Source organism: Periplaneta americana, chromosome 16, assembly GCF_040183065.1.
Source record: "Periplaneta americana isolate PAMFEO1 chromosome 16, P.americana_PAMFEO1_priV1, whole genome shotgun sequence".
NCBI lineage: Eukaryota > Metazoa > Arthropoda > Insecta > Blattodea > Blattidae > Periplaneta > Periplaneta americana.
Window position 1 is genome coordinate 50,114,863 of NC_091132.1, and position 12,885 is coordinate 50,127,747.

A 12,885-nucleotide genomic window follows, 5' to 3' on the forward strand; every position below is an offset into this window, starting at 1 on the left:
TTCTCCTGTAACTTCATCCCGCTTAGCCCCAAATATTTTCCTTAGCACCTTATTCTCAAACACCCTGAACCTATGTTCCTCTCTCAGAGTGAGAGTCCAAGTTTCACAACCATACAGAAGAACCGGTAATATAACTGTTTTATAAATTTTAACTTTCAGATTTTTGGACAGCAGACTGGATGATAAGAGCTTCTCAACCGAATAATAACACGCATTTCCCATATTTATTCTGCGTTTAATTTCCTCCCGAGTGTCATTTATATTTGTTACTGTTGCTCCAAGATATAATAAAATAAATTCACCGTTAAAAATTAAAGCACTCTTTTTTTTAAAATTTTGCTTCTTGAATTTTAAGAACTTAAAATATTAAGAACTTCATTAATTTTGCAATCTCCCTTTCTTCATTTTATATTCTTATATTGTGACTTTCAAAGCGATAAATCCTGTCTCAACAATTTTGAAACGGTTTGTCAAAAATCAATTACAGATTAACATAATGAACTAGAATGTATACATTTTTACTGACACTGTAGGTAGTAACGGGTAAAGTAATATCCCTAGGAACCAAATATTTATTTATTTTATATGATAATTTAACATACTGTATTATATATTCAGTGTTGAGGTTAGTTGTGCAATTATGGTTCTCACAACAGAGGAGAAGGTTATTATTATTTCCGGTCATTCGAAGTGGGACGTCAGAATGGGCCGAGCTTGCGCCACTTAAAGAGCAGTACAAGGAGCGATTTAACACTGCGGCACCAAATAACACAACAATGTTAGCTATCGTCGAGAAGTTCCGTCGTACGCTATCAGTTTTATGTAACGTTGCATGTTATAATGACTTATCTTGATTTTCAGAGTATGTTTGTAATTTCAGTACTCCGTATGGCTTTAAATAATGCTCGACAATAAACACCTTCTCCTCTGTTGTGAGAACCATAATTGCAGAAATCAACACAACACTGAATTCACAATATGTCAAACTATTATATACAATAAATAAATACTTCGTTGCTAGAGCAACGTGGACAGCAGATGAGCAATAATTTCAGTACTGTTTGTTTTGGCATATACCGTATGTCACTGTACTGTATTGTACTTACTTACTTACAAATGGCTTCATTGCCGTCCTCACATAAGCCCGCTATCGGTCCCTATCCTGTGCAAGATTAATCCAATCTCTATCATCATATCCCATCTCCCTTAAATCCAATTTAATATTATTCTCCCACCTACGTCTCGGCTTCCCCAAAGGTCTTTTTCCATCCGACTTCCCAACTAACACTCTCTATGCATTTCTGGATTCGCCCATATGTACTACATGCCTTGTCCATCTCAAACGTCTGGATTTAATGTTCTTAATTATGTCAGGTAAAGCATAAATGCATGGAGTTCTGTGTTGTGTAACTTCCTCCATTCTCCTGTAACTTCATCCCTTTTAGCTCCAAATATTTTCCTAAGAACCTTATTCTCAAACACTCTTAATCTCTGTTCCTCTCTCAAAGTGAGAGTCCAAGTTTCACAACCATACAGAACAACCGGTAATGTAACTGTTTTATAAATTCTAACTTTCACATTTTTTGACAGCAGACTAGATGACAAAAGCTTCTCAACCGAATAATAACACGCATTTCCCATATTTATTCTGCGTTTAATTTCCTCCCGAGTGTCATTTATATTTGTCACTGTTGCTCCAAGATATTTGAATTTTTCCACCTCTTCGAAGGATAAGTCTCCAATTTTTTTATATTTCCATTTCGTACAATATTCTGGTCACGAGACATAATCAAATACTTTGTCTTTTCGGGATTTACTTCCAAACCTATCGCTTTAATTGCTTCAAGTAAAATTTCCGTGTTTTCCCTAATCGTTTGTGGATTCTCTCCTAACATATTCACGTCATCCGTATAGATAAGAAGCTGATGTAACCCGTTCAATTCCAAACCCTCTATGTCGTATGTTATATAAAATAAAATTCACTGGTAACTTTTTTTTTTGTTAGGCGTCTTCCATTACATCGTTGTTTGTATATAGAAAATTTTGACATATTATGCCAACCCAGTAATGAACATTCGGGCTCTGATGATTACGTTAACACCAGTCAAGGAAATAAAGTAAGGAATCCTTTAAGAGGTGGGGGATGTGAGAAGGAGTTAAGCGGAATACTGCACACCAAGTATTCTCATTTGTACGCGGCCACAATTTCTCTTTTATCGGGAGATAAAGACAAACCTGAAGGCAATTGAGAATTGTAGTACTTTACGTAATTCTAGCAAGCGTGTGCTGCTCGGTTGCATAACTGGGAGTCACCTCCTAAATCTAATTAATTTGTGGCATACCATAAAGTAGGTCGCAGCCACTTCCACCTCGCAATTATACATAAAAATACGTGTTTGAAAATCACCCCGCGCGCCTCACAGATGCAGAGATGCAGGAGGTGATCTTGGCCGAACGCCATGCGAGAGTTTATTGTAGTTCCTATCTCAGGCTCGTGCTGCCGAGGCGGTCATCGGGAGCAATATGAACTTTTGAATGCTATCATTATACGTATCTGTACACAATATTTCAAAACGAAAACAAAACACGGTCGATGACACAGCAAAAAGTGAAGAAATGCGAGCTGCGGCGTTGAATAGGTATTACATCTTCAGTAATTGAAATCTGGTGGAACTGGTCGCTAGGATGACATGGCAATATAAGACGGAGAGGTGGGAAAGATGACAAAAAATTTACCGCAAGAGGAGAAATAATGAAGACATGAATGAGAAGTAGATTAGCGTATCATACAATTCTATTACAATGTAAGTAAAGAGTTTACGAGCAACGTAGACGGCTAGGAAACAACGCCAAGAAGAGTAAAAGGAAGAAAAATTACGAAATATGATATTTATTCTATGACAAAGACGAACCAACATGTTATAAATCACTTTAACTACATGAACCAAAATAACGACTAGAAACAGTGTTTTAAAATAGTACGTATCGTATGGGAACGGGTTACATCAGCTGCTTGTCTATGCAGATGACGTGAATATGTTAGGAGAAAATCCACAAACGATTAGGGAAAACGCGGAAATTATACTTGAAGCAAGTAAAGAGATAGGGTTGGAAGTAAATCCCGAAAAGGCTAAGTATATGATTATGTCTCGTGATCAGAATATTGTACGAAATGGAACTATAAAAGTTGAAGATTTATCCTTCGAAGAGGTGGAAAAATTCAAATATCTTGGAGCAACAGTAACAAATGTAAATGACACTCGGGAGGAAATTACACGCAGAATAAATATGGGAAATGCCTGTTATTATTCGGTTGAGAAGCTTTTGTCATCTAGCCTGCTGTCACAAAATCTGAAAGTTAGAATTTATAAAACAGTTATATTACCGGTTGTTCTGTATGACTGTGAAACTTGGACTCTCACTTTGAGAGAGGAACAGAGATTGAAGGTTTTTGAGAATAAGGTTCTTAGGAAAATATTTGGGGCTAAGAAGGATGAAATTACAGGAGAATGGAGAAAGTTACACAACGCAGAGCTGCACGCATTATATCCTCCACCTGACATAATTAGGAACATTAAATCCAGGCGTTTGAGATGGGCAGGGCATGTAGCACGTATGGGCGAATCCAGAAATGCATATACTGTAGTGTGTTAGTTGGGAGGCCAGAGGGGAAAATACCTTTGGGGAGGCCGAGACGTAGATGGGAATATAATATTAAAATGGATTTGAGGGAGGTGGGATATGATGGTAGGGACTGGATTAATCTTGCTCAGGATAGGGACCAATGGCGGGCTTATGTGAGGGCGGCAATGAACCTCCGGGTTCCTTAAAAGCCAGTAAGTAAGTACGTATCGTGTGGTCAAATCAGAACGAAAGATTTCCAAAGTATCAGAGATAATTGAAGGGTTCAGAACTATAGTGGGCCAAGCACCATTTACTAAAACCGTAGAAAACAAGGGTTAAAATTAAGTTATTACCATAATTCAATGGAAACATATAGCAAGTAGTATTAAGTATACACATTAAAACTAAATGATACGTCAATCTTCATTAAACTATTGTATTCATTTAACTTTAACTCTTGCTTTCTCCGTGTTTAAGAAATGGCGCTTGCCACACTATGGGTCTGAACCCTTCAATTTTGTGTCTGTTCTATCAATTTTCCATCCTCAACTGTCCTTGGTACAATCTGCTTTAACCAACGAGACTCTGGGGGACATAATTACAGTCACAACTAATATAGAAAGTCCTCGAACTCAACATCTACGTTCGAGAGACTACTGAAATTTATAAGCGAGTGTTAAAGCCACTGACTGCAAAAATCGGAATTGCGTTTCGTTATCTAGCCCGATCGGTATTACAGGTATCAATATACCAACAGTATTACTATTAGTAGGGACTGTATTTTTTTTCAAGATGCTACAAAACTAAGCATTACTAGGTTTTTACAATACTGGGTGTTCATTTCAAAGTGTGTCATGACGTCACGGTTGTGAGTCAGCGATTTGAAGCGAGTTTCAGCTTTTATGACAGAGAAGTTGCCTATTATTCAAGGCGTCCAATCTGAACTTGAAAACGTGTACGGTATAACTTGAACGTCGTAGCAATAGATGGCGGTCTGTACGGTCTGTGTGCTACCATAACCTCTTTCGAACTGTATTTTGCGTGGGCAAATTATACGCAGGGTATTTGTTATCATCGGTAACGGCAACATTCCTCAACACAAATCAAATGCTCCGTGTCCATGTTGACCTTCGAAGTTAATGTCAACAAATACGTAAGTAATCTCTACCCATAATGAAAAAAACTCACCACAGTACGTGTTTCCAAACAGTTCACATTCTTGCCACTACCGGCGTTACTATACGTATCGGTAAGTACTCTTCAGAATGAACGCCGTACTTGCTAGGCAACTTCTCTGGCACATAGGTAATACGCCTCTGCAGAAGTGTAGGAAGATTGAATTGTCTAGGCTCATCGGCTAGCCACATGACGACATACAGCGAGCCATGACACACTTTGAACTGAACACGCAGTAGAGGATGAGCGCGTGCATCTAGCAAGCGAAATAGGCTATTTGACTCCTCATGCGACTTTTGTTTGGTGAGATTAGGCGAAACAAAACATGGACGAATTGAACAGTTACACTAATATTTACAATTTAAATTATTTATAATATGAACACTAGAATAAGCTATGTTTACTGTTTATGATAAAGGATGTAGGCCTACACTGATCAAACATTATTTACACTATTATGTACAGCAGTGGCAAAAAAAAATCTGACCGATACTTGTAGCTGATTTCAGAGCCTTGTTCACTCCAGAGCACGACAGACTGGTAACTAAGACTTTCGTGGTTCGAATCCTGCGTGGGAAAGAGACTTTTTTTGTTCCTTATTCAAATTTATTCCCAATACTTTTCGATGCAAAAAGTGATGTTAAATTAGTGCATTAACACAAATCGAATTGTGAATGTACGTAATGCTTTGTAATACTGTAAATATTTTTATTGCAATTATGTGGAGACAGCTTTAAGCATTAAATTACCTTCTAAAATGTAAATTTTGTGGTTGTTTGCTGGATATTTTTCAAAATATTTCTTAATTTTAGCTTGAAACCATGTAAATTCTACAACAATCTCCAAAATCTCTCTTATTTTCAATATGGAAACCTGGAAACTCTTGTGGGGGTGTAGTAACCATGTTTTAGGAAGCACAACAAGACTTTAATATTTTAATGACATCGTAATAATACCAGTGACTATGCCTAAAAGCACGTGACATTTATAAACACAATAGCGAGTCTTATTATTGCTTACATTATGATATATATTTTTTAATCTTCTTTCTGACAGCTCTAAGTCTTCAAAATGGAGCGAAAGTGTTACTTACCTTCATGGAAAGGAATTCGGTTGCTTTCCCAAATGATCCCGCACGAAATTGGAGTAGTTCTGCATTCTCCACAAAGAATTCGATTTTCCTGTAAAAATATAAATAATATGTTTGAGGACGTGAATACATATTGTGTTATTAGTTACTGATAAAACCTAATTACCGTAGTTTGGTTAATTTATTAAGCGCAAGGTACTTCAGACGCTTTTTTTGTTCGTATCGGATATTTTATTTACTTAACAATGTTATTAATTGATTTCTTTAGGAGCTTAATGTGCTAGTCGAGTCATTTATGGAGTTAGGTACAGCTTACAGCAGTAAAATTTTGGAAATATTCAACTTTTTTTTTTCCTCCATTACTATGTCTTGTACAATAATGAAAATTAGTATGTGTAAAATACTGTCCTTCTGCTTCATGAAAAAAAAAATATTTTTACGATTAAAAATTATTTATATACTTTTTTCAAAATTCAATATGGTGACAGTTCCCTGTGCAGTGATGAAGCGTTTCCCTCATAACTCAAAAACTATCCAACATTCTGTGATGAAATTTTGTGCGTGTATTTATGCACGTCATATCTACAATATGATGCAAACTCAATTCTCTACCTTTGATAGATTGTCTGATAAAAAATAAATTCATTTTAAAAATGGTCAAATATCAGTACTTTCTTCCAACACAAAATAAAAAGAATATATATTATTTATTAAGGAATGTAGTTGAAAGAGCATGATGTTGTAAACATGAGATTCAGTAATAAAATAAAAGAGAGAGAACATGAAAAAGTTAAAAAGTTTATGAGTTATAGGGGAACCGCTTCATCACTGCACAATCAACTGCCATCGTTTTAAATTTTGAAAAAAAAATGTATATATAATTATATATTTTTTTAATCGTAAAAATATTTTTTACATATAGCAGAAGGGCAGTGTTTTACACATACCAATTTTTGTTATTGTGCAAGATACAGTAATGGAGGAAAAAAATGTTGAATATTTCCAAAAATTTTAATGTTGTAAGCTGTACTGTACACCAACCACGAGAAAGTGTCTGGGGAATGAGACGAAGCGGGGTAATGCTGTGAATGAATGTTGATGTCATAAGGTCACACACGTGCGTACTCGCATTTCTATTGGCTAGCTCTCACATCACACATATTTATACTACCCTAGTTACAAAATTAGATCACGTTAATCTCCTGGTCTTTTAATCCCTCCATACAGGAAATAACATATGCAGGAGAGCGCATGGTTTTCAAACTGACGTTATAACGGTAATATTATATATCTACTTCGTTCCAATAGATGACGCAATAGTAAGCACATTCCTTTCACGGTAGATCTCCTGGTTGGAGAACAGTATTTAACCCCTTATACAAGAGGGATACCTTGAGCACCTTCACTGAAGAAGAGTTTGTGAAGGAATGTTTACCTGTAACAGCTTTGTAAATAAAAGTTATTTTCAGACAAAGAAGTACCCAGCATTTGGTTTATAATAATAATTTATTTTATTTATTTAGTTATTATTAATATTTGTGTGCTGAACAACAGCCAGAGGCCAATTATAGTTCAGCACAATACACAAACAGAAGATACAAAGGTGCAAAAACAAATAAATAATATCTTTAATAAACAAAAACATACATAAATAAAATTGATAACAAGAACAGTAAATACTAATAATCAAAATGAAACTATACCTTAAAATAATCTAAATTGTGCCCATGCAAATTAGCATATTTTATGCATCTACAGACTGGAGAAAGTGATTTTGAATTTCTGTTATACAAATTTTTTTGAGATCTTAAATCTTTTGTAGGAATACGAAGGCTGATGTTGTTTATGATAGACTCACAATCAATATCACCCTTGATAACTTTGCAAAGAAATTGATAATCAAGGTTTTGACGTCTAGAATAAAGGCTACAACAGTTAAAATATTTACAGGTAATCTCATAGTTAAAGTCAGAGGAATTGGGTATAAATCGAAAAGCACATAAGGAAATAAATTTTCTTTGAATATTTTCCAATTTAACCGAATCAGTTGAAGTAATGGAATTCCAGGCTACAGATGCATATTCAAGTTTAGATCGAACCAAAGTAAAGTATAGAATTATTAGTGACTCTGGAGTAGAAAAAGAATAAGTTATAGACCTTATTAAACCAAGCATCCTTATTGAATGATTATAAATATATTGAACATGATCGTGAAAGAATAATTTAGAATCGAGTAATACACCAAGATCTTTAATAGAATTTTTCCTAATAATACAGACGTTGTTAAGAGAATAGTTAAATTTTATGGAAGTAGTTTTTCGTGAGTACGAAATGACAAAAGTTTTTGTTTCATTAATTTTCATTCCATTATTGTCAGACCAACGTTCAATAGAGTTAATATCATTTTGAAGAGTTTGGCAATCGGGAGGACTATTTATTGAGCGAAAGATTTTGAGATCATCAGCAAATAACAGGTAGTTTGAACTTATTCTTTTACATATGTCATCTATAAATAATAAAAATAATAGAGGGCCCAATGTAGATCCTTGGGGAACTCCACATAAACTATTAAATGGGTCCGAGAGAGAATCACCTAGACGAACGCAACATTGTCTATTAGTTAAATAGTTTTCAAACCAGCTCACGTAGTTAGAAGAGAGACCAAAGTTTTCTAATTTATTTAACAAAATATTGTGAGGTACAACATCAAACGCTTTGCTAAAATCGATATAAATTGAGTCAATTTGACTTTGCGTTTCAACAACAGGCATAACAAGATTAAGATAGGATACTAAGTTTGTAGTTGTTGATTTACCTTTAGTAAAACCATGTTGGGCTGAATTAATTTTGTTCTTAACATAAAATGAAACATGTTTATGGATTATTTTTTCAAATATTTTTGAGAAATTGTTTAATATTGAATTTAATATTGAAATGGGTCTATGGGTCTATAATAATAATAATAATAATAATAATAATAATAATAATAATAATAATAATAATAATAATTTTCAGAAATGAGTTTGTGTTACTAGGATCATTTTTTACTAGTATATCAAGTTACAACATGGCACTGCTGAGCAGGTAGCCCGCGCTCCATTGTGCTTCGAACTGATGACCTCTGGCATATACTAGTCTATTTGAAATTATATGTAATTATTATATTCATTGAATATCGTGCTAGAAAACGGGCAGCAGTGTCTAACTTATTTTATTTATTTAGCTAGCTAATAAGCAAAGTGAGTACAAATTAAAATTGTAAAACCAAAATGTTTCTAGCCACTACCGTAAGAGCCAGGCTAGTGTACGGTGTGGTCTTAGCCAATAATATAACATAAAATTTACAAGGACAGTTTACTAAATACAGTAATTAACTTAATTCAAACTACAAATGTAAATAACACACAAGAACAAAAAAAAAAGAAGAGAAAAAGAGAGAAAGAACACATTTAATATAAGTTGATAATCAGACAGAAGCCAGTGATATTCAATAAAAACATGAATATAGTCGACAGAAATAAAAAGGTAAAAAAATACATACATTTGTCAATATTATAGGCCTATATTATGAATAATTTTATAAATTTCTTTTTTAAAAGGTTCAATTTTAAAGTATTTCAAATTTGGAAAATGGTTTGTAATTTTATTATAAAATCTTGGACTCTATTGGTTTACTTTGCATGTGTGATTTTGATATTAATATTTATTTTTATCGCATTGCTCCTGTATCTGTTGCCACGAAGTCAAAAGAAGGATAGCAATGGCAAAGGAACTTGTAACAGAAAAAAGGAGCATCTTCTACAGGTCTCTGGAAAAATGGCCAAGGAAGAGACTAGTGAAGTACTTTGTGTGGAGTGTAACACTGTATGAGTCAGAAGCATGTGCATTACGATGAAGTGAAGAGAAATGACTGGAAGCATTTGAAATCTGGATATGGAGAAGAACGGAGCGTGTGAAATAGACAGAATAAGAAATGAAGCTTTGCTAAGAAGAAAGGATGAAGGAAGAAAAATGCTCAAAATGATCAGGAAAAGAAAACTAAATTGGCTGGTCACTGCCTAAGAAGAAAATATCTAGCGAAGGACGTACTAGAAGGAATGGTGAACGGGTAAAAAGTTCGAGGCTGAAGTTACCAGATGATAGACAACATTAAGATACTGTATATGGACATTTTTACTTGGCTATTTAACGACACTGTTTCAGCTATCGGGTTATTTAGCGTCAGTGGAATTGGTGATAGCGAAATGGTATTTAGCGAGATGAGGCCGAGATTACCTGACATTTCTCTTACGGTTGGGGAAAAACTCGGAAGAAAACTCAACCACGTAATCAGCCCAAGGAGGAATCGAACCCATGTCCGAGCGCAACTCCGGACCAGCAAGGAAAAGCGCTACCGCCTGATTTCCGCCTATATGAATCGTATGCAGAGACTAAGAGGAAGCGGCAAACAGAGAAAAATGCTGCTGGGTTTGCAGTGGAAGACCTGCCCTTGGGCAGAAAGCTATGAATGAATAAATAAATAAATAAATTAATTAATTAATTAATTAATAATGTTCTGTAGAGAAATAAAATTTTATTTTTTTTTATTTACTTGGGTATTAATCGATTTCATTTGTGTTTGTCTTTCGAGTTACAGGCCTAGTGAAAAGAAAATAAGCTGAAACATATCTGCAGATATTATGCGCAATATCATAAAGGAACGGAATTGTTTGCGAAGCACATAAAAAGTGTACTAAGAACTGTCAGCGTCGTGAGAGTCAATCTAGTAAGACGGCCTAGAAAAGTTCTCCCTAAAAAAATACGCTTATTTGTAAACATGCCATACACAAACGGTGGCTGCTATTAAATTGCAACTTATTTGCGTGACTGATCGGTTAACTGAAATGTTCAACATCGAGGTCACAAGATCGCTTATTGGTAGAAAGGGTAATTCAATTTGAGAGACAAAATATATGCATGAAGTACAATCCATATTTTTTTCGTGAAGGAAAGTAGGTTGTTGTGTAAATTATATAGACGTAATTGGCTCTTCCAAATGAAAAGGATGGAAGGTGCACGCAGCCCGGGGGTAGCAAACCGCAGGCCGCTGGAAAGGCATGTAGAGACCGCGGAACCGATGAACGTATCAAATTCAACATGACACCCGGTCGGCCGCGTGAGAGAGGAAAATGACAGCTGACTGCCGGGCTTCCGTCATTGTTAACCCAGCGCTGTTAGGCACCATGGGCGTTCAAAGAGAGAAAGAAAAAAAAATGGCGAGAATAGAAAATCTGAATGCAAATAAATTGCCAAATATTTTTTTTTTTTCAGTGTATAAAATCTATTAAACATAAATATATATGAGTTCGTGGGTTTCAGCATTTACAATTTTAAAAAATTAGCATTCTGTAGCATTTATGATTTTAGAATTTAGCATATTGTGGGCATTTGACAGGAATTAATAAATAAAGAATAATAAGTTATGAAGTAAATTAGGCCTAAACACATTTTGAGATGAAATAAAATTATAATTTATAATAATGACTAGAGCCCGGATGTTTAGGCATTTATAACAGTTAAAATAGGCAGGCAAAATAGGCATAAATTTTAAAAAGGCATAATATATTTTAGCAATAAATTTAAATTATATCAACATAAGTCGCATATTTACTTCGTAGGTGACACATGTTGACTTATAAAATACTTTTTTTCGTAATTAACTGTCTTTTCACAAACCTTACGTAACAAGACTGTTCCAGCGGTTGAAAACACGTGGGCACCAAATTCACTAACGTAAGCATGAAGTTTACTTTTTCAATGGTTTACTGAATTTAGATTTTAGGCATTCTAGCTAACCGATTTTATACCTTCTGTCACCCGACAGTAACTGACTGTTCCTCACTCAAATTTCTTTCTCCTACAATAATAAACACGCGTAGCATAAAACTGTAACAGTAAGATTTTAAAATATGAAAGCAAACAATTGGAAATGCTACGTGACAACTTCTATGAGAACGAGCTTAATATTTAAAATTACAAAGCTGATTGTTGGCACCGTGAAGACATGACAATATTGTATTTGTAACTGTGGATTGTACATAATTATTCATATTACACCAATAGTATTAAAGCACGATTATTAGTAGATTAAGGACTGAAATAAATTACTTTTATTTACTATTATTAGTAAAGTTAGTCATTGTTTCAAATATTTAAATTTCATACACATTACATTACAATTAATAAGAAAATTGCAAATAAACAAGATATATTGCTTTAAAATAACGAAAAAGGTATTTATTAGTAAGAAACACCTTAAAAAGGCAAAATAGCCTTTGCTAATTACATGTTCAAATAGGTGCACATGAACTGTTTACACCTATTTGAACATGTAATTAGGCAAATTCTCATACATTTGAAAATGGCACATTAGTGCCGAAAACGTTTATGTTATAATTAATCATATAATATTAGATAAGTATAGACGGTATATTTCAATTTTAACATTGTAACGTTATGGCTTTTTAAGTTTTTTCACTACAAGTAAAGGATCGTAAATCTTTGATAATTTTAAGTTTTTCGCTGCAAGTAAAGCATCGCAATGTCATACCTTCAGTGGTACACATTTTCAGAATTGAAAATATAAGACGCACAAACTATACAGTTATCACACTTTAACTCTATTCTCACACATTCATTGCTAATGCAAATGCCATTTAACATTGATAACAATTGAAATCGTGCGGTAAGATTTTGGTATGCGCTACCACCTCAGGAGTTGCGCAGGGGGGAAACCAGGCAATGTTGCCAAATTCATTTTGAATAAGCCGCGCATCGGTATTTTTTACTGGTTTTCGAAAAAAAGACTGCGCGGAATATTCGAGAAAATGCGGTAATTAAACACAGATAATCTAATAAAAATAGAATTTTCTGTTTACGTGATGAATAAAATTAGATCTAATGTAAATTTTTTACAACAATTTTACTAAAAATATAGTACAATGACTTATTGTAGC

At 34.3% G+C, this 12,885-nt stretch overlaps 1 long non-coding RNA gene across 1 annotated transcript in view; it reads right to left on the reverse strand.

Annotated features, from left to right (window-relative positions):
• The window catches only part of LOC138716237 (uncharacterized), a 610,264-nt gene that overhangs the window by 346,350 nt on the left and 251,029 nt on the right, over nucleotides 1–12,885 (reverse strand). The window contains exon 5 of the long non-coding RNA XR_011336607.1: nucleotides 5,894–5,981. This is a non-coding gene — a long non-coding RNA (uncharacterized lncRNA). The remainder of the gene's footprint in view (nucleotides 1–5,893; nucleotides 5,982–12,885) is intronic.